The sequence below is a fragment of the Ochlerotatus camptorhynchus genome, unplaced genomic scaffold (genome assembly GCF_037179485.1).
Source record: "Ochlerotatus camptorhynchus isolate MF236.1 unplaced genomic scaffold, CSIRO-AGI_Acam_v1.1 ptg000039l, whole genome shotgun sequence".
NCBI lineage: Eukaryota > Metazoa > Arthropoda > Insecta > Diptera > Culicidae > Ochlerotatus > Ochlerotatus camptorhynchus.
Window position 1 is genome coordinate 372,062 of NW_027040530.1, and position 20,144 is coordinate 392,205.

Consider the following 20,144-nt stretch of genomic DNA (forward strand, 5'->3'; position numbering starts at 1 on the left):
GTGATGAGCGGTGATAGAAAGGGCACTAATAATTGATGCATTACCTCGTTTAAAAACTTTGTTCCAGCAAAAGAAAAAGCACACTAAGCAAACAAAACAAATCCCTAAAAAAAGTCTTAGCTTCTGAGAATTTCCTACGGATCCGGATTTCTGCAGAATTCAATCAATTCTATAGATCTTCTGAAAAATTCATAGAACCGACATCACTGACTTCCATCTGTTTTGTTTTTATTCAACGCAGCTGACGTGTTGACAGAACGCAAGGGAAAAGCAACTAGTGATAAAATTACATGCACGAGGGATGCTCCAGTTGCAAAAAATTGCTTGGGAATGTGGATGATAGATGGTGCTAGTGCGCAGGCAAAATACGCTTGAAGATATTTTTTGAAGAATTTTCTTCTAAGAGTTATGTCTGTTTGTCTGTGGTATAATTTTGACGAAAATTTTAATCGAATCAATGTATACATTTTGAAAAACCACAAAATGCATCAAATTTAATCTATATTCGTTTTGTAATATTTTTGAGTGTTCACTAACACTAATCAAGCACATGTGACATAAAAACGATCAGTTCGGCGAGCAGATACTGATTTTTGTAAAAAATCATCTGGCATCCCTGATTTTATAGTTTATCACACGTTCACATTACTTATCATGGCTGACTCGAAAGATCCAGTTGAAAAAGTTAATAAGTGCGTTAAAAGATACTATTCGATGAGGAAATCATTGAGAAAAGTTAAGGGCCAAAAAGCTGCTGAATCCATAATACCGTTCAAAGATTACTTATCCGGAAAAAAAACTTACGGTGCCACGTCAAGCGGAATCGCTTAAAACAGTACATCCATCAGAACAAGCCCAGATGCTGCAAGTAAGCGTTCTCAGGTTGGTGAAAAATGCTAGGAATTGTTTCCTAGCAGCAAAGAAAACCAGCAGGATCAAATCTGAGAAGCTGGTCAAACTGAAGGGTATGTATCAATGTCCGACTTTTCTCCGAAAGTATACCGTTCAATTTTCTTCTAAGATTTTCTTCTTCTATAAAAAATATATTTTGACTGGGCACGCTCGTTCATGGTTATGTCTTGTTCAGTCCATGTAATGCAGATGTTTATGTATTTTTATTTCGTCAACCAACGTAGACGATTACAAATATGTACATAATGTCGTTTTCGTTTTTGCGGTGTAGCACTGGTGTAAATCATTTATTCACCAAAAAGTCCCTATTCGGTGTTAATGGTGTTGCTATGGTAGCGACTATGGAAGGGGATGCGCAGTGGGTGAAAGTCGTGAAAATCGAAATTTTGATCAACGTAGGCGTGCATGTTTTTTTCTTCATTGAAACGTCAATTTTTTAAACGATGCATCATCAACTGAAAAAATTGTAACGGACAGTGGTGCAGGATTGTTGGGGTCTTAAATGTGTGACAAAGTTAGGTGGTACTTGTGAAGTGTGCTTGCTGGTGAGTACCGATTGGAATCTACACAATAATTAACGGTGAAGCTGGAATTCCTAGTGGCTATAATGTGAAGATGGATTCGTATTCATTCCAAGATCAAGATGGAAGGATGCATAGGTGGCACAGTACTCACGGTCCGCTAGTGTTCGTGAGTTATTTGCCGTCAACGCTGACGGTGCCATCTCTCCTACTTAGAGGCACTAGTCTTTTCCTTGTCGTTGGCTTTTGTTTGTGCACCTTTTCAATCCAGACTGAAATTCTGTTACCGGTAACAATAATTATATATCTTTCTCTTTTTCAGCATTCCATCTTCATCAACGACGACCCTACCGGACTGATGAGATGACGATGATGATAAGATGCTGTAAAATTCATCCTCTCTGACGAAGGAATCACAGCCTTTGGACAACATTGATGACCTATGGACTACATCTTCACACGTGCCATAATGCTACACGTGTTAGTACGGTAAGTTGTTTCTGATTTAGGCGCAATTTAAGACAGAAACTAAAACTTTTCTTTTTTTTTTAAGGAATCACCCAGAAGAACGACGTGGAGTCTTTTTTCCCGGACGGATAACGCTGGCTGAAAAAACTCCCAGATTGACGATTGACGCAAATTCCGTTTGAAAACCTTCTGGCTGACCTCATAAGTTGATGCAAACTTCTTGAACTGTAAGTTGTACACTTTTCTATGCTCCTCCAACTTATCTTATATAGTGGTCCCTCGCTTCGATGGAAAGTTCACCTTCATCCCTCTCCAGACGATGAAGGAATACAACGCCGTGTTGTTCATTTCCTTCACCTAGGGTATCCTAGTGTCCCACACTCGCTGGTTTAATTACATGTAGATCCGTAGGCATGCATTGATTTGCTTGGACTGGACTTGCTACGTATACAAGATGTTAGAAGTTTTTTTATTATTATTATAGTCACTTTAACGCTCTTGGGTCATTCGTGACTTGTCCGGAGGTGAGATTTGAACTCGTGACTTTGGCGTGAGAGGTATGGATGCTAACCACTACGCCGGGGTCGCCCCATAGATGGAGATCAGATTATTTTTCTACTAGATCACCCAAGACTAATTCAATATCTGTAGTATCGAAACATGTCCAAACAGATTCAAAGTGTCTATGTGGCTCATGACAACCTATTTTCGTGTATGCCAAATGTTCTAGGCTTTCCATATCGATATTTCGATACTATAGATATTATCCCAGTCTTTGTTGATCTAGTAAAACAAATCATCTGAACTGCAGTACGATTTGGAGAGCCTAAATCATCTGGTATACGTGGGAATAAATAAGCATTATCCATATAGACACTATGATTCTGTTTGGACATATTTTGATACTACAGACTTTATCCCAGTCGTGACAAACTTGGCACCGTTCGCGTGATTCCGGTGGTAAATGATGTAACGGGACGGAATTGATTTGAATTGAGGAGGGTTAGCCATGATGGTTACCTATTATGTTTGGTGAAATATTTATTGATTTATTTTCCAAATACTGTACGTAGGAATTTTAAGAAATGCACTATTGTACAGACGCCTTTAATTAAATACAAGTTAAATAACCAACAACCAGGGATGTGGAGTCAGAATCGGAAGCATTTTTTGAGCATCAGGTGTCCAAGTTGGAGTCGAAGAAATAGTAACACCTGAGCAATGTTGACTGTCGCACCACTCGTTTAAACAGCATCTTGACTACCGAAGGTACGACGTTCTTTACTTATATAGCGCAACGCAACAGCCAAAGGTGCTACGTAAAGAGGGTTTTTGGGATAAGAGAAAAACATATTCAAAACCAACGACCTTGGCAACCTATGCCTAGGTGGTTTCTAGCAACACTGCCATTTCAATCAAGACATGCGTTGCTCGATTGGTTCTGGCTTTGACAGTTGAGTAAAATCAAGCAGTCCGCTTCTCTCTTATCCTAGACACTCTCTAAAGCTACGAAAAGCTCCAATCTTGGTGTAGTTATTTGTTTCAAAGGTGTGACCTTCGACCTTCCATTTCTTCACGTAAGAGCTAGGTTATTTACTCGCAGATTAATGCATTGTCATTGATTTAAGCTCTTGAAAATGATAAGTGGTCAAGGCATCCCACTGGTATCAAACATACGCACTCAAAGTCCGTTCGCAGAACCAAATGAAACGCCTCCTCGCCATGGATCAGCTCTCCGATGGAACCAAGATCAGGATCACCAAGCATGCCAGTCTCAATACCACCCGTTGCGTAATCAATTGCCCAAGCATAGCAAAGGTAACCGATACCGACATTCTGTCGTATCTCAAGGATCAGAAAGTCATACAAATTCGCCGGATTACTAGGAAAGCAAGAACCGGGACCGAAAGAGAGAATACAGCTACTGTTATTCTGACAATCGATGGAACCCGCATTCCAGAACACGTTGACGTTGGGTATCTAAGGTGCAGAACCCGGCCCTATTACCCAGGACCGATGCTCTGTTTCCAATGCTTCGCTTTTGGGCACACAAGTAAACGATGTCAGCAAGCAGATAAGACATGTGGCCAATGCGCAAAAAAACACATTACTGTTCAGGGAGAAAGCTGTTCTGCCATCTCGTTCTGTCCCAGGTGTAACACGAATGATCATTCCTTAGCTAGTCGGAACTGCCCGGTGTATAAGACGGAAGACGCAATACAACGTATCCGTGTTGACAAGGGAATCCCATACCCAGCGGCCAAAAGGATTTTCGAGGTGGCCACCGGAGAGAAAATTATCCAAATCCAAATTATAATCCTAATCCACTCCAATTTCCTCATTTTCCGGCAGATTTTTTAGGTTTTCCACAGGAAACCATGAGACAAATTTTACTCATCGCTGAGTTCCTGCACTTTTGGCGATTATAATCGCCAAAAGTGCAGGAACTCAGCGATGAGTAAAATTTGTCTCATGGTTTCCTGTAGAAAACCTAAAAAATCTGCCGGAAAATGAGGAAATTGACGATAATTTTATTCAGTCTCGGAGTAGTACCAATAGACTGAGTGAATCCAATCTTTATTTTTCTCAAAGTCGGGAATTTTTCCCTGGAAAATCCTATTATCCGCCGGGACAAAGCTCTTCATCAGCACGAAGGGAATCCAGATGTTCTTTTTCTGTCATTTTAGTAAACACTGAGCGAATTCCACTCCATTATTCGGACTTAGTATAATCACAGACAAACAGACATAACACTCCCAATCATATTCATCGCAAATAATGTTTAAGTTGGGAATGTGCTTGCATTTGTCATGGTAGCGCCACTGAAGCATTGAACAAGCCACCACATTTCGAACTTATCAGTGATGCCAGTTCTTTTTCACGTCTAGTTAGTAGATTTAAGCTCTTGAAAATGATAAGTGGTCAAGGCATCCCACTGGTATCCAGTGTGTGTCTCACATACCACATCTGACGAATACAGAAAAAAATTGTTGAATATTACATCAAAACTGCTGCACATTAGTCATTCATTACGTTGTACGATGTACACAGCATTCGAGAACAAATCATGTTGATGACTGTAATATTCTATCAACTTTTATCAGTTATTGATGTTCAATACTTCACCATGAATATCATTGATTGATACATATTATTCTTTTTCTTCTGTGTACAAGTGATGAGCGGTGATAGAAAGGGCACTAATAATTGATGCATTACCTCGTTTAAAAACTTTGTTCCAGCAAAAGAAAAAGCACACTAAGCAAACAAAACAAATCCCTAAAAAAAGTCTTAGCTTCTGAGAATTTCCTACGGATCCGGATTTCTGCAGAATTCAATCAATTCTATAGATCTTCTGAAAAATTCATAGAACCGACATCACTGACTTCCATCTGTTTTGTTTTTATTCAACGCAGCTGACGTGTTGACAGAACGCAAGGGAAAAGCAACTAGTGATAAAATTACATGCACGAGGGATGCTCCAGTTGCAAAAAATTGCTTGGGAATGTGGATGATAGATGGTGCTAGTGCGCAGGCAAAATACGCTTGAAGATATTTTTTGAAGAATTTTCTTCTAAGAGTTATGTCTGTTTGTCTGTGGTATAATTTTGACGAAAATTTTAATCAAATCAATGTATACATTTTGAAAAACCACAAAATGCATAAAATTTAATCTATATTCGTTTTGTAATATTTTTGAGTGTTCACTAACACTAATCAAGCACATGTGACATAAAAACGATCAGTTCGGCGAGCAGATACTGATTTTTGAAAAAAATCATCTGGCATCCCTGATTTTATAGTTTATCACACGTTCACATTACTTATCATGGCTGACTCGAAAGATCCAGTTGAAAAAGTTAATAAGTGCGTTAAAATATACTATTCGATGAGGAAATCATTGAGAAAAGTTAAGGTCCAAAAAGCTGCTGAATCCATAATACCGTTCAAAGATTACTTATCCGAAAAAGAACTTACGGTGCCACGTCAAGCGGAATCGCTTAAAACAGTACATCCATCAGAACAAGCCCAGATGCTGCAAGTAAGCGTTCTCAGGTTGGTGAAAAATGCTAGGAATTGTTTCCTAGCAGCAAAGAAAACCAGCAGGATCAAATCTGAGAAGCTGGTCAAACTGAAGGGTATGTATCAATGTCCGACTTTTCTCCGAAAGTATACCGTTCAATTTTCTTCTAAGATTTTCTTCTTCTATGAAAAATATATTTTGACTGGGCACGCTCGTTCATGGTTATGTCTTGTTCAGTCCATGTAATGCAGATGTTTATGTATTTTTATTTCGTCAACCAACGTAGACGATTACAAATATGTACATAATGTCGTTTTCGTTTTTGCGGTGTAGCACTGGTGTAAATCATTTATTCACCAAAAAGTCCCTATTCGGTGTTAATGGTGTTGCTATGGTAGCGACTATGGAAGGGGATGCGCAGTGGGTGAAAGTCGTGAAAATCGAAATTTTGATCAACGTAGGCGTGCATGTTTTTTTCTTCATTGAAACGTCAATTTTTTAAACGATGCATCATCAACTGAAAAAATTGTAACGGACAGTGATGCAGGATTGTTGGGGTCTTAAATGTGTGACAAAGTTAGGTGGTACTTGTGAAGTGTGCTTGCTGGTGAGTACCGATTGGAATCTACACAATAATTAACGGTGAAGCTGGAATTCCTAGTGGCTATAATGTGAAGATGGATTCGTATTCATTCCAAGATCAAGATGGAAGGATGCATAGGTGGCACAGTACTCACGGTCCGCTAGTGTTCGTGAGTTATTTGCCGTCAACGCTGACGGTGCCATCTCTCCTACTTAGAGACACTAGTCTTTTCCTTGTCGTTGGCTTTTGTTTGTGCACCTTTTCAATCCAGACTGAAATTCTGTTACCGGTAACAATAATTATATATCTTTCTCTTTCTCTTTTTCAGCATTCCATCTTCATCAACGACGACCCTACCGGACTGATGAGATGACGATGATGATAAGATGCTGTAAAATTCATCCTCTCTGACGAAGGAATCACAGCCTTTGGACAACATTGATGACCTATGGACTACATCTTCACACGTGCCATAATGCTACACGTGTTAGTACGGTAAGTTGTTTCTGATTTAGGCGCAATTTAAGACAGAAACTAAAACTTTTCTTTTTTTTTAAGGAATCACCCAGAAGAACGACGTGGAGTCTTTTTTCCCGGACGGATAACGCTGGCTGAAAAAACTCCCAGATTGACGATTGACGCAAATTCCGTTTGAAAACCTTCTGGCTGACCTCATAAGCTGATGCAAACTTCTTGAACTGTAAGTTGTACACTTTTCTATGCTCCTCCAACTTATCTTCTATAGTGGTCCCTCGCTTCGATGGAAAGTTCACCTTCATCCCTCTCCAGACGATGAAAGAATACAACGCCGTGTTGTTCATTTCCTTCACCTAGGGTATCCTAGTGTCCCACACTCGCTGGTTTAATTACATGTAGATCCGTAGGCATGCATTGATTTGCTTGGACTGGACTTGCTACGTATACAAGATGTTAGAAGTTTTTTTATTATTATTATAGTCACTTTAACGCTCTTGGGTCATTCGTGACTTGTCCGGAGGTGAGATTTGAACTCGTGACTTTGGCGTGAGAGGTATGGATGCTAACCACTACGCCGGGGTCGCCCCATAGATGGAGATCAGATTATTTTTCTACTAGATCACCCAAGACTAATTCAATATCTGTAGTATCGAAACATGTCCAAACAGATTCAAAGTGTCTATGTGGCTCATGACAACCTATTTTCGTGTATGCCAAATGTTCTAGGCTTTCCATATCGATATTTCGATACTATAGATATTATCCCAGTCTTTGTTGATCTAGTAAAACAAATCATCTGAACTGCAGTACGATTTGGAGAGCCTAAATCATCTGGTATACGTGGGAATAAATAAGCATTATCCAAATAGACACTATGATTCTGTTTGGACATATTTTGATACTACAGACTTTATCCCAGTCGTGACAAACTTGGCACCGTTCGCGTGATTCCGGTGGTAAATGATGTATCGGGACGGAATTGATTTGAATTGAGGAGGGTTAGCCATGATGGTTACCTATTATGTTTGGTGAAATATTTATTGATTTGTTTTCCAAATACTGTACGTAGGAATTTTAAGAAATGCACTATTGTACAGACGCCTTTAATTAAATACAACTTAAATAACCAACAACCAGGGATGTGGAGTCAGAATCGGAAGCATTTTTTGAGCATCAGGTGTCCAAGTTGTAGTCGAAGAAATAGTAACACCTGAGCAATGTTGACTGTCGCACCACTCGTTTAAACAGCATCTTGACTACCGAAGGTACGACGTTCTTTACTTATGTAGCGCAACGCAACAGCCAAAGGTGCTACGTAAAGAGGGTTTTTGGGATAAGAGAAAAACATATTCAAAACCAACGACCTTGGCAACCTATGCCTAGGTGGTTTCTAGCAACACTGCCATTTCAATCAAGACATGCGTTGCTCGATTGGTTCTGGCTTTGACAGTTGAGTAAAATCAAGCAGTCCGCTTCTCTCTTATCCTAGACACTCTCTAAAGCTACGAAAAGCTCCAATCTTGGTGTAGTTATTTGTTTCAAAGGTGTGACCTTCGACCTTCCATTTCTTCACGTAAGAGCTAGGTTATTTACTCGCAGATTAATGCATTGTCATTGTGCACCAGGTTTATCGTTAAACTTACGTGATTGGGTTGACGTTTTGGCAATAAGCTCAAACGAAAGGTTGTCATCTGAAATTTATTGTTGTTACGTTCTAATTTCTTGGATTTATCTTAAACGTCAAACTGATCAATGGCCCAATCTGAAATTAAAATCCGGGAAATATGATACCACTCTTTTAACTAGCTAGCTACTATAAGTGAATGGTAAATTTTGAGGTAGCTAACTAACAAGCTAAAAGGAGCACATATGTGATAAGCCCTCGTTAAATGTACTGAAAAGTCACCTCTATTACTAATTTCGATCGAAACCGATTTTCAGTTTCAATCAAAATCATCATTAGGGGTGATTTTTCAGTACCTTTAAACTCCAACCACATTCCCTGCCAATCACATATGTGCTCCTGCCCTAGCTCCTATCAATCTAGCTGATTTTTTTTTCTACAAAAATTGGTACTATATCTAAAGCCTATCACTACTACTCTGAAATGCAACGATCGAGCTCACGGTAGTGGTCCTTCGAACTCCATAAACAAAAAGATCTTCGATGATAGCATTCTGCCACATCGATTGGTTTGCTCGAAAGCACGGTCCCTAAACGAATTTTTTATTCACCAAAAAGTCCCTATTCGGTGTTAATGGTGTTGCTATGGTAGCGACTATGGAAGGGGATGCGCACTGGTGAAAGTCGTGAAAATCGAAATTTTGATCAACGTAGGCGTGCATGTTTTTTTCTTCATTGAAACGTCAATTTTTTAAACGATGCATCATCAACTGAAAAAATTGTAACGGACAGTGGTGCAGGATTGTTGGGGTCTTAAATGTGTGACAAAGTTAGGTGGTACTTGTGAAGTGTGCTTGCTGGTGAGTACCGATTGGAATCTACACAATAATTAACGGTGAAGCTGGAATTCCTAGTGGCTATAATGTGAAGATGGATTCGTATTCATTCCAAGATCAAGATGGAAGGATGCATAGGTGGCACAGTACTCACGGTCCGCTAGTGTTCGTGAGTTATTTGCCGTCAACGCTGACGGTGCCATCTCTCCTACTTAGAGGCACTAGTCTTTTCCTTGTCGTTGGCTTTTGTTTGTGCACCTTTTCAATCCAGACTGAAATTCTGTTACCGGTAACAATAATTATATATCTTTCTCTTTCTCTTTTTCAGCATTCCATCTTCATCAACGACGACCCTACCGGACTGATGAGATGACGATGATGATAAGATGCTGTAAAATTCATCCTCTCTGACGAAGGAATCACAGCCTTTGGACAACATTGATGACCTATGGACTACATCTTCACACGTGCCATAATGCTACACGTGTTAGTACGGTAAGTTGTTTCTGATTTAGGCGCAATTTAAGACAGAAACTAAAACTTTTCTTTTTTTTTAAGGAATCACCCAGAAGAACGACGTGGAGTCTTTTTTCCCGGACGGATAACGCTGGCTGAAAAAACTCCCAGATTGACGATTGACGCAAATTCCGTTTGAAAACCTTCTGGCTGACCTCATAAGCTGATGCAAACTTCTTGAACTGTAAGTTGTACACTTTTCTATGCTCCTCCAACTTATCTTCTATAGTGGTCCCTCGCTTCGATGGAAAGTTCACCTTCATCCCTCTCCAGACGATGAAGGAATACAACGCCGTGTTGTTCATTTCCTTCACCTAGGGTATCCTAGTGTCCCACACTCGCTGGTTTAATTACATGTAGATGCGTAGGCATGCGTTGATTTGCTTGGACTGGACTTGCTACGTATACAAGATGTTATAAGTTTTTTTTTATTATTATTATAGTCACTTCAACGCTCTTGGGTCATTCGTGACTTGTCCGGAGGTGAGATTTGAACTCGTGACTTTGGCGTGAGAGGTATGGATGCTAACCACTACGCCGGGGTCGCCCCATAGATGGAGATTAGATTATTTTTCTACTAGATCACCCAAGACTAATTCAATATCTGTAGTATCGAAACATGTCCAAACAGATTCAAAGTGTCTATGTGGCTCATGACAACCTATTTTCGTGTATGCCAAATGTTCTAGGCTTTCCATATCGATATTTCGATACTATAGATATTATCCCAGTCTTTGTTGATCTAGTAAAACAAATCATCTGAACTGCAGTACGATTTGGAGAGCCTAAATCATCTGGTATACGTGGGAATAAATAAGCATTATCCATATAGACACTATGATTCTGTTTGGACATATTTTGATACTACAGACTTTATCCCAGTCGTGACAAACTTGGCACCGTTCGCGTGATTCCGGTGGTAAATGATGTAACGGGACGGAATTGATTTGAATTGAGGAGGGTTAGCCATGATGGTTACCTATTATGTTTGGTGAAATATTTATTGATTTATTTTCCAAATACTGTACGTAGGAATTTTAAGAAATGCACTATTGTACAGACGCCTTTAATTAAATACAACTTAAATAACCAACAACCAGGGATGTGGAGTCAGAATCGGAAGCATTTTTTGAGCATCAGGTGTCCAAGTTGTAGTCGAAGAAATAGTAACACCTGAGCAATGTTGACTGTCGCACCACTCGTTTTTAAACAGCATCTTGACTACCGAAGGTACGACGTTCTTTACTTATGTAGCGCAACGCAACAGCCAAAGGTGCTACGTAAAGAGGGTTTTTGGGATAAGAGAAAAACATATTCAAAACCAACGACCTTGGCAACCTATGCCTAGGTGGTTTCTAGCAACACTGCCATTTCAATCAAGACATGCGTTGCTCGATTGGTTCTGGCTTTGACAGTTGAGTAAAATCAAGCAGTCCGCTTCTCTCTTATCCTAGACACTCTCTAAAGCTACGAAAAGCTCCAATCTTGGTGTAGTTATTTGTTTCAAAGGTGTGACCTTCGACCTTCCATTTCTTCACGTAAGAGCTAGGTTATTTACTCGCAGATTAATGCATTGTCATTGTGCACCAGGTTTATCGTTAAACTTACGTGATTGGGTTGACGTTTTGGCAATAAGCTCAAACGAAAGGTTGTCATCTGAAATTTATTGTTGTTACGTTCTAATTTCTTGGATTTATCTTAAACGTCAAACTGATCAATGGCCCAATCTGAAATTAAAATCCGGGAAATATGATACCACTCTTTTAACTAGCTAGCTACTATAAGTGAATGGTAAATTTTGAGGTAGCTAACTAACAAGCTAAAAGGAGCACATATGTGATAAGCCCTCGTTAAATGTACTGAAAAGTCACCTCTATTACTAATTTCGATCGAAACCGATTTTCAGTTTCAATCAAAATCATCATTAGGGGTGATTTTTCAGTACCTTTAAACTCCAACCACATTCCCTGCCAATCACATATGTGCTCCTGCCCTAGCTCCTATCAATCTAGCTGATTTTTTTTTCTACAAAAATTGGTACTATATCTAAAGCCTATCACTACTACTCTGAAATGCAACGATCGAGCTCACGGTAGTGGTCCTTCGAACTCCATAAACAAAAAGATCTTCGATGATAGCATTCTGCCACATCGATTGGTTTGCTCGAAAGCACGGTCCCTAAACGAATTTTTTATTCACCAAAAAGTCCCTATTCGGTGTTAATGGTGTTGCTATGGTAGCGACTATGGAAGGGGATGCGCACTGGTGAAAGTCGTGAAAATCGAAATTTTGATCAACGTAGGCGTGCATGTTTTTTTCTTCATTGAAACGTCAATTTTTTAAACGATGCATCATCAACTGAAAAAATTGTAACGGACAGTGGTGCAGGATTGTTGGGGTCTTAAATGTGTGACAAAGTTAGGTGGTACTTGTGAAGTGTGCTTGCTGGTGAGTACCGATTGGAATCTACACAATAATTAACGGTGAAGCTGGAATTCCTAGTGGCTATAATGTGAAGATGGATTCGTATTCATTCCAAGATCAAGATGGAAGGATGCATAGGTGGCACAGTACTCACGGTCCGCTAGTGTTCGTGAGTTATTTGCCGTCAACGCTGACGGTGCCATCTCTCCTACTTAGAGGCACTAGTCTTTTCCTTGTCGTTGGCTTTTGTTTGTGCACCTTTTCAATCCAGACTGAAATTCTGTTACCGGTAACAATAATTATATATCTTTCTCTTTCTCTTTTTCAGCATTCCATCTTCATCAACGACGACCCTACCGGACTGATGAGATGACGATGATGATAAGATGCTGTAAAATTCATCCTCTCTGACGAAGGAATCACAGCCTTTGGACAACATTGATGACCTATGGACTACATCTTCACACGTGCCATAATGCTACACGTGTTAGTACGGTAAGTTGTTTCTGATTTAGGCGCAATTTAAGACAGAAACTAAAACTTTTCTTTTTTTTTAAGGAATCACCCAGAAGAACGACGTGGAGTCTTTTTTCCCGGACGGATAACGCTGGCTGAAAAAACTCCCAGATTGACGATTGACGCAAATTCCGTTTGAAAACCTTCTGGCTGACCTCATAAGCTGATGCAAACTTCTTGAACTGTAAGTTGTACACTTTTCTATGCTCCTCCAACTTATCTTCTATAGTGGTCCCTCGCTTCGATGGAAAGTTCACCTTCATCCCTCTCCAGACGATGAAGGAATACAACGCCGTGTTGTTCATTTCCTTCACCTAGGGTATCCTAGTGTCCCACACTCGCTGGTTTAATTACATGTAGATGCGTAGGCATGCGTTGATTTGCTTGGACTGGACTTGCTACGTATACAAGATGTTATAAGTTTTTTTTTATTATTATTATAGTCACTTCAACGCTCTTGGGTCATTCGTGACTTGTCCGGAGGTGAGATTTGAACTCGTGACTTTGGCGTGAGAGGTATGGATGCTAACCACTACGCCGGGGTCGCCCCATAGATGGAGATTAGATTATTTTTCTACTAGATCACCCAAGACTAATTCAATATCTGTAGTATCGAAACATGTCCAAACAGATTCAAAGTGTCTATGTGGCTCATGACAACCTATTTTCGTGTATGCCAAATGTTCTAGGCTTTCCATATCGATATTTCGATACTATAGATATTATCCCAGTCTTTGTTGATCTAGTAAAACAAATCATCTGAACTGCAGTACGATTTGGAGAGCCTAAATCATCTGGTATACGTGGGAATAAATAAGCATTATCCATATAGACACTATGATTCTGTTTGGACATATTTTGATACTACAGACTTTATCCCAGTCGTGACAAACTTGGCACCGTTCGCGTGATTCCGGTGGTAAATGATGTAACGGGACGGAATTGATTTGAATTGAGGAGGGTTAGCCATGATGGTTACCTATTATGTTTGGTGAAATATTTATTGATTTATTTTCCAAATACTGTACGTAGGAATTTTAAGAAATGCACTATTGTACAGACGCCTTTAATTAAATACAACTTAAATAACCAACAACCAGGGATGTGGAGTCAGAATCGGAAGCATTTTTTGAGCATCAGGTGTCCAAGTTGTAGTCGAAGAAATAGTAACACCTGAGCAATGTTGACTGTCGCACCACTCGTTTTTAAACAGCATCTTGACTACCGAAGGTACGACGTTCTTTACTTATGTAGCGCAACGCAACAGCCAAAGGTGCTACGTAAAGAGGGTTTTTGGGATAAGAGAAAAACATATTCAAAACCAACGACCTTGGCAACCTATGCCTAGGTGGTTTCTAGCAACACTGCCATTTCAATCAAGACATGCGTTGCTCGATTGGTTCTGGCTTTGACAGTTGAGTAAAATCAAGCAGTCCGCTTCTCTCTTATCCTAGACACTCTCTAAAGCTACGAAAAGCTCCAATCTTGGTGTAGTTATTTGTTTCAAAGGTGTGACCTTCGACCTTCCATTTCTTCACGTAAGAGCTAGGTTATTTACTCGCAGATTAATGCATTGTCATTGTGCACCAGGTTTATCGTTAAACTTACGTGATTGGGTTGACGTTTTGGCAATAAGCTCAAACGAAAGGTTGTCATCTGAAATTTATTGTTGTTACGTTCTAATTTCTTGGATTTATCTTAAACGTCAAACTGATCAATGGCCCAATCTGAAATTAAAATCCGGGAAATATGATACCACTCTTTTAACTAGCTAGCTACTATAAGTGAATGGTAAATTTTGAGGTAGCTAACTAACAAGCTAAAAGGAGCACATATGTGATAAGCCCTCGTTAAATGTACTGAAAAGTCACCTCTATTACTAATTTCGATCGAAACCGATTTTCAGTTTCAATCAAAATCATCATTAGGGGTGATTTTTCAGTACCTTTAAACTCCAACCACATTCCCTGCCAATCACATATGTGCTCCTGCCCTAGCTCCTATCAATCTAGCTGATTTTTTTTTCTACAAAAATTGGTACTATATCTAAAGCCTATCACTACTACTCTGAAATGCAACGATCGAGCTCACGGTAGTGGTCCTTCGAACTCCATAAACAAAAAGATCTTCGATGATAGCATTCTGCCACATCGATTGGTTTGCTCGAAAGCACGGTCCCTAAACGAATTTTTTATTCACCAAAAAGTCCCTATTCGGTGTTAATGGTGTTGCTATGGTAGCGACTATGGAAGGGGATGCGCACTGGTGAAAGTCGTGAAAATCGAAATTTTGATCAACGTAGGCGTGCATGTTTTTTTCTTCATTGAAACGTCAATTTTTTAAACGATGCATCATCAACTGAAAAAATTGTAACGGACAGTGGTGCAGGATTGTTGGGGTCTTAAATGTGTGACAAAGTTAGGTGGTACTTGTGAAGTGTGCTTGCTGGTGAGTACCGATTGGAATCTACACAATAATTAACGGTGAAGCTGGAATTCCTAGTGGCTATAATGTGAAGATGGATTCGTATTCATTCCAAGATCAAGATGGAAGGATGCATAGGTGGCACAGTACTCACGGTCCGCTAGTGTTCGTGAGTTATTTGCCGTCAACGCTGACGGTGCCATCTCTCCTACTTAGAGGCACTAGTCTTTTCCTTGTCGTTGGCTTTTGTTTGTGCACCTTTTCAATCCAGACTGAAATTCTGTTACCGGTAACAATAATTATATATCTTTCTCTTTCTCTTTTTCAGCATTCCATCTTCATCAACGACGACCCTACCGGACTGATGAGATGACGATGATGATAAGATGCTGTAAAATTCATCCTCTCTGACGAAGGAATCACAGCCTTTGGACAACATTGATGACCTATGGACTACATCTTCACACGTGCCATAATGCTACACGTGTTAGTACGGTAAGTTGTTTCTGATTTAGGCGCAATTTAAGACAGAAACTAAAACTTTTCTTTTTTTTTAAGGAATCACCCAGAAGAACGACGTGGAGTCTTTTTTCCCGGACGGATAACGCTGGCTGAAAAAACTCCCAGATTGACGATTGACGCAAATTCCGTTTGAAAACCTTCTGGCTGACCTCATAAGCTGATGCAAACTTCTTGAACTGTAAGTTGTACACTTTTCTATGCTCCTCCAACTTATCTTCTATAGTGGTCCCTCGCTTCGATGGAAAGTTCACCTTCATCCCTCTCCAGACGATGAAGGAATACAACGCCGTGTTGTTCATTTCCTTCACCTAGGGTATCCTAGTGTCCCACACTCGCTGGTTTAATTACATGTAGATGCGTAGGCATGCGTTGATTTGCTTGGACTGGACTTGCTACGTATACAAGATGTTATAAGTTTTTTTTTATTATTATTATAGTCACTTCAACGCTCTTGGGTCATTCGTGACTTGTCCGGAGGTGAGATTTGAACTCGTGACTTTGGCGTGAGAGGTATGGATGCTAACCACTACGCCGGGGTCGCCCCATAGATGGAGATTAGATTATTTTTCTACTAGATCACCCAAGACTAATTCAATATCTGTAGTATCGAAACATGTCCAAACAGATTCAAAGTGTCTATGTGGCTCATGACAACCTATTTTCGTGTATGCCAAATGTTCTAGGCTTTCCATATCGATATTTCGATACTATAGATATTATCCCAGTCTTTGTTGATCTAGTAAAACAAATCATCTGAACTGCAGTACGATTTGGAGAGCCTAAATCATCTGGTATACGTGGGAATAAATAAGCATTATCCATATAGACACTATGATTCTGTTTGGACATATTTTGATACTACAGACTTTATCCCAGTCGTGACAAACTTGGCACCGTTCGCGTGATTCCGGTGGTAAATGATGTAACGGGACGGAATTGATTTGAATTGAGGAGGGTTAGCCATGATGGTTACCTATTATGTTTGGTGAAATATTTATTGATTTATTTTCCAAATACTGTACGTAGGAATTTTAAGAAATGCACTATTGTACAGACGCCTTTAATTAAATACAACTTAAATAACCAACAACCAGGGATGTGGAGTCAGAATCGGAAGCATTTTTTGAGCATCAGGTGTCCAAGTTGTAGTCGAAGAAATAGTAACACCTGAGCAATGTTGACTGTCGCACCACTCGTTTTTAAACAGCATCTTGACTACCGAAGGTACGACGTTCTTTACTTATGTAGCGCAACGCAACAGCCAAAGGTGCTACGTAAAGAGGGTTTTTGGGATAAGAGAAAAACATATTCAAAACCAACGACCTTGGCAACCTATGCCTAGGTGGTTTCTAGCAACACTGCCATTTCAATCAAGACATGCGTTGCTCGATTGGTTCTGGCTTTGACAGTTGAGTAAAATCAAGCAGTCCGCTTCTCTCTTATCCTAGACACTCTCTAAAGCTACGAAAAGCTCCAATCTTGGTGTAGTTATTTGTTTCAAAGGTGTGACCTTCGACCTTCCATTTCTTCACGTAAGAGCTAGGTTATTTACTCGCAGATTAATGCATTGTCATTGTGCACCAGGTTTATCGTTAAACTTACGTGATTGGGTTGACGTTTTGGCAATAAGCTCAAACGAAAGGTTGTCATCTGAAATTTATTGTTGTTACGTTCTAATTTCTTGGATTTATCTTAAACGTCAAACTGATCAATGGCCCAATCTGAAATTAAAATCCGGGAAATATGATACCACTCTTTTAACTAGCTAGCTACTATAAGTGAATGGTAAATTTTGAGGTAGCTAACTAACAAGCTAAAAGGAGCACATATGTGATAAGCCCTCGTTAAATGTACTGAAAAGTCACCTCTATTACTAATTTCGATCGAAACCGATTTTCAGTTTCAATCAAAATCATCATTAGGGGTGATTTTTCAGTACCTTTAAACTCCAACCACATTCCCTGCCAATCACATATGTGCTCCTGCCCTAGCTCCTATCAATCTAGCTGATTTTTTTTTCTACAAAAATTGGTACTATATCTAAAGCCTATCACTACTACTCTGAAATGCAACGATCGAGCTCACGGTAGTGGTCCTTCGAACTCCATAAACAAAAAGATCTTCGATGATAGCATTCTGCCACATCGATTGGTTTGCTCGAAAGCACGGTCCCTAAACGAATTTTTTATTCACCAAAAAGTCCCTATTCGGTGTTAATGGTGTTGCTATGGTAGCGACTATGGAAGGGGATGCGCACTGGTGAAAGTCGTGAAAATCGAAATTTTGATCAACGTAGGCGTGCATGTTTTTTTCTTCATTGAAACGTCAATTTTTTAAACGATGCATCATCAACTGAAAAAATTGTAACGGACAGTGGTGCAGGATTGTTGGGGTCTTAAATGTGTGACAAAGTTAGGTGGTACTTGTGAAGTGTGCTTGCTGGTGAGTACCGATTGGAATCTACACAATAATTAACGGTGAAGCTGGAATTCCTAGTGGCTATAATGTGAAGATGGATTCGTATTCATTCCAAGATCAAGATGGAAGGATGCATAGGTGGCACAGTACTCACGGTCCGCTAGTGTTCGTGAGTTATTTGCCGTCAACGCTGACGGTGCCATCTCTCCTACTTAGAGGCACTAGTCTTTTCCTTGTCGTTGGCTTTTGTTTGTGCACCTTTTCAATCCAGACTGAAATTCTGTTACCGGTAACAATAATTATATATCTTTCTCTTTCTCTTTTTCAGCATTCCATCTTCATCAACGACGACCCTACCGGACTGATGAGATGACGATGATGATAAGATGCTGTAAAATTCATCCTCTCTGACGAAGGAATCACAGCCTTTGGACAACATTGATGACCTATGGACTACATCTTCACACGTGCCATAATGCTACACGTGTTAGTACGGTAAGTTGTTTCTGATTTAGGCGCAATTTAAGACAGAAACTAAAACTTTTCTTTTTTTTTAAGGAATCACCCAGAAGAACGACGTGGAGTCTTTTTTCCCGGACGGATAACGCTGGCTGAAAAAACTCCCAGATTGACGATTGACGCAAATTCCGTTTGAAAACCTTCTGGCTGACCTCATAAGCTGATGCAAACTTCTTGAACTGTAAGTTGTACACTTTTCTATGCTCCTCCAACTTATCTTCTATAGTGGTCCCTCGCTTCGATGGAAAGTTCACCTTCATCCCTCTCCAGACGATGAAGGAATACAACGCCGTGTTGTTCATTTCCTTCACCTAGGGTATCCTAGTGTCCCACACTCGCTGGTTTAATTACATGTAGATGCGTAGGCATGCATTGATTTGCTTGGACTGGACTTGCTACGTATACAAGATGTTATAAGTTTTTTTTTATTATTATTATAGTCACTTCAACGCTCTTGGGTCATTCGTGACTTGTCCGGAGGTGAGATTTGAACTCGTGACTTTGGCGTGAGAGGTATGGATGCTAACCACTACGCCGGGGTCGCCCCATAGATGGAGATTAGATTATTTTTCTACTAGATCACCCAAGACTAATTCAATATCTGTAGTATCGAAACATGTCCAAACAGATTCAAAGTGTCTATGTGGCTCATGACAACCTATTTTCGTGTATGCCAAATGTTCTAGGCTTTCCATATCGATATTTCGATACTATAGATATTATCCCAGTCTTTGTTGATCTAGTAAAACAAATCATCTGAACTGCAGTACGATTTGGAGAGCCTAAATCATCTGGTATACGTGGGAATAAATAAGCATTATCCATATAGACACTATGATTCTGTTTGGACATATTTTGATACTACAGACTTTATCCCAGTCGTGACAAACTTGGCACCGTTCGCGTGATTCCGGTGGTAAATGATGTAACGGGACGGAATTGATTTGAATTGAGGAGGGTTAGCCATGATGGTTACCTATTATGTTTGGTGAAATATTTATTGATTTGTTTTCCAAATACTGTACGTAGGAATTTTAAGAAATGCACTATTGTACAGACGCCTTTAATTAAATACAACTTAAATAACCAACAACCAGGGATGTGGAGTCAGAATCGGAAGCATTTTTTGAGCATCAGGTGTCCAAGTTGGAGTCGAAGAAATAGTAACACCTGAGCAACAGCCAAAGGTGCTACGTAAAGAGGGTTTTTGGGATAAGAGAAAAACATATTCAAAACCAACGACCTTGGCAACCTATGCCTAGGTGGTTTCTAGCAACACTGCCATTTCAATCAAGACATGCGTTGCTCGATTGGTTCTGGCTTTGACAGTTGAGTAAAATCAAGCAGTCCGCTTCTCTCTT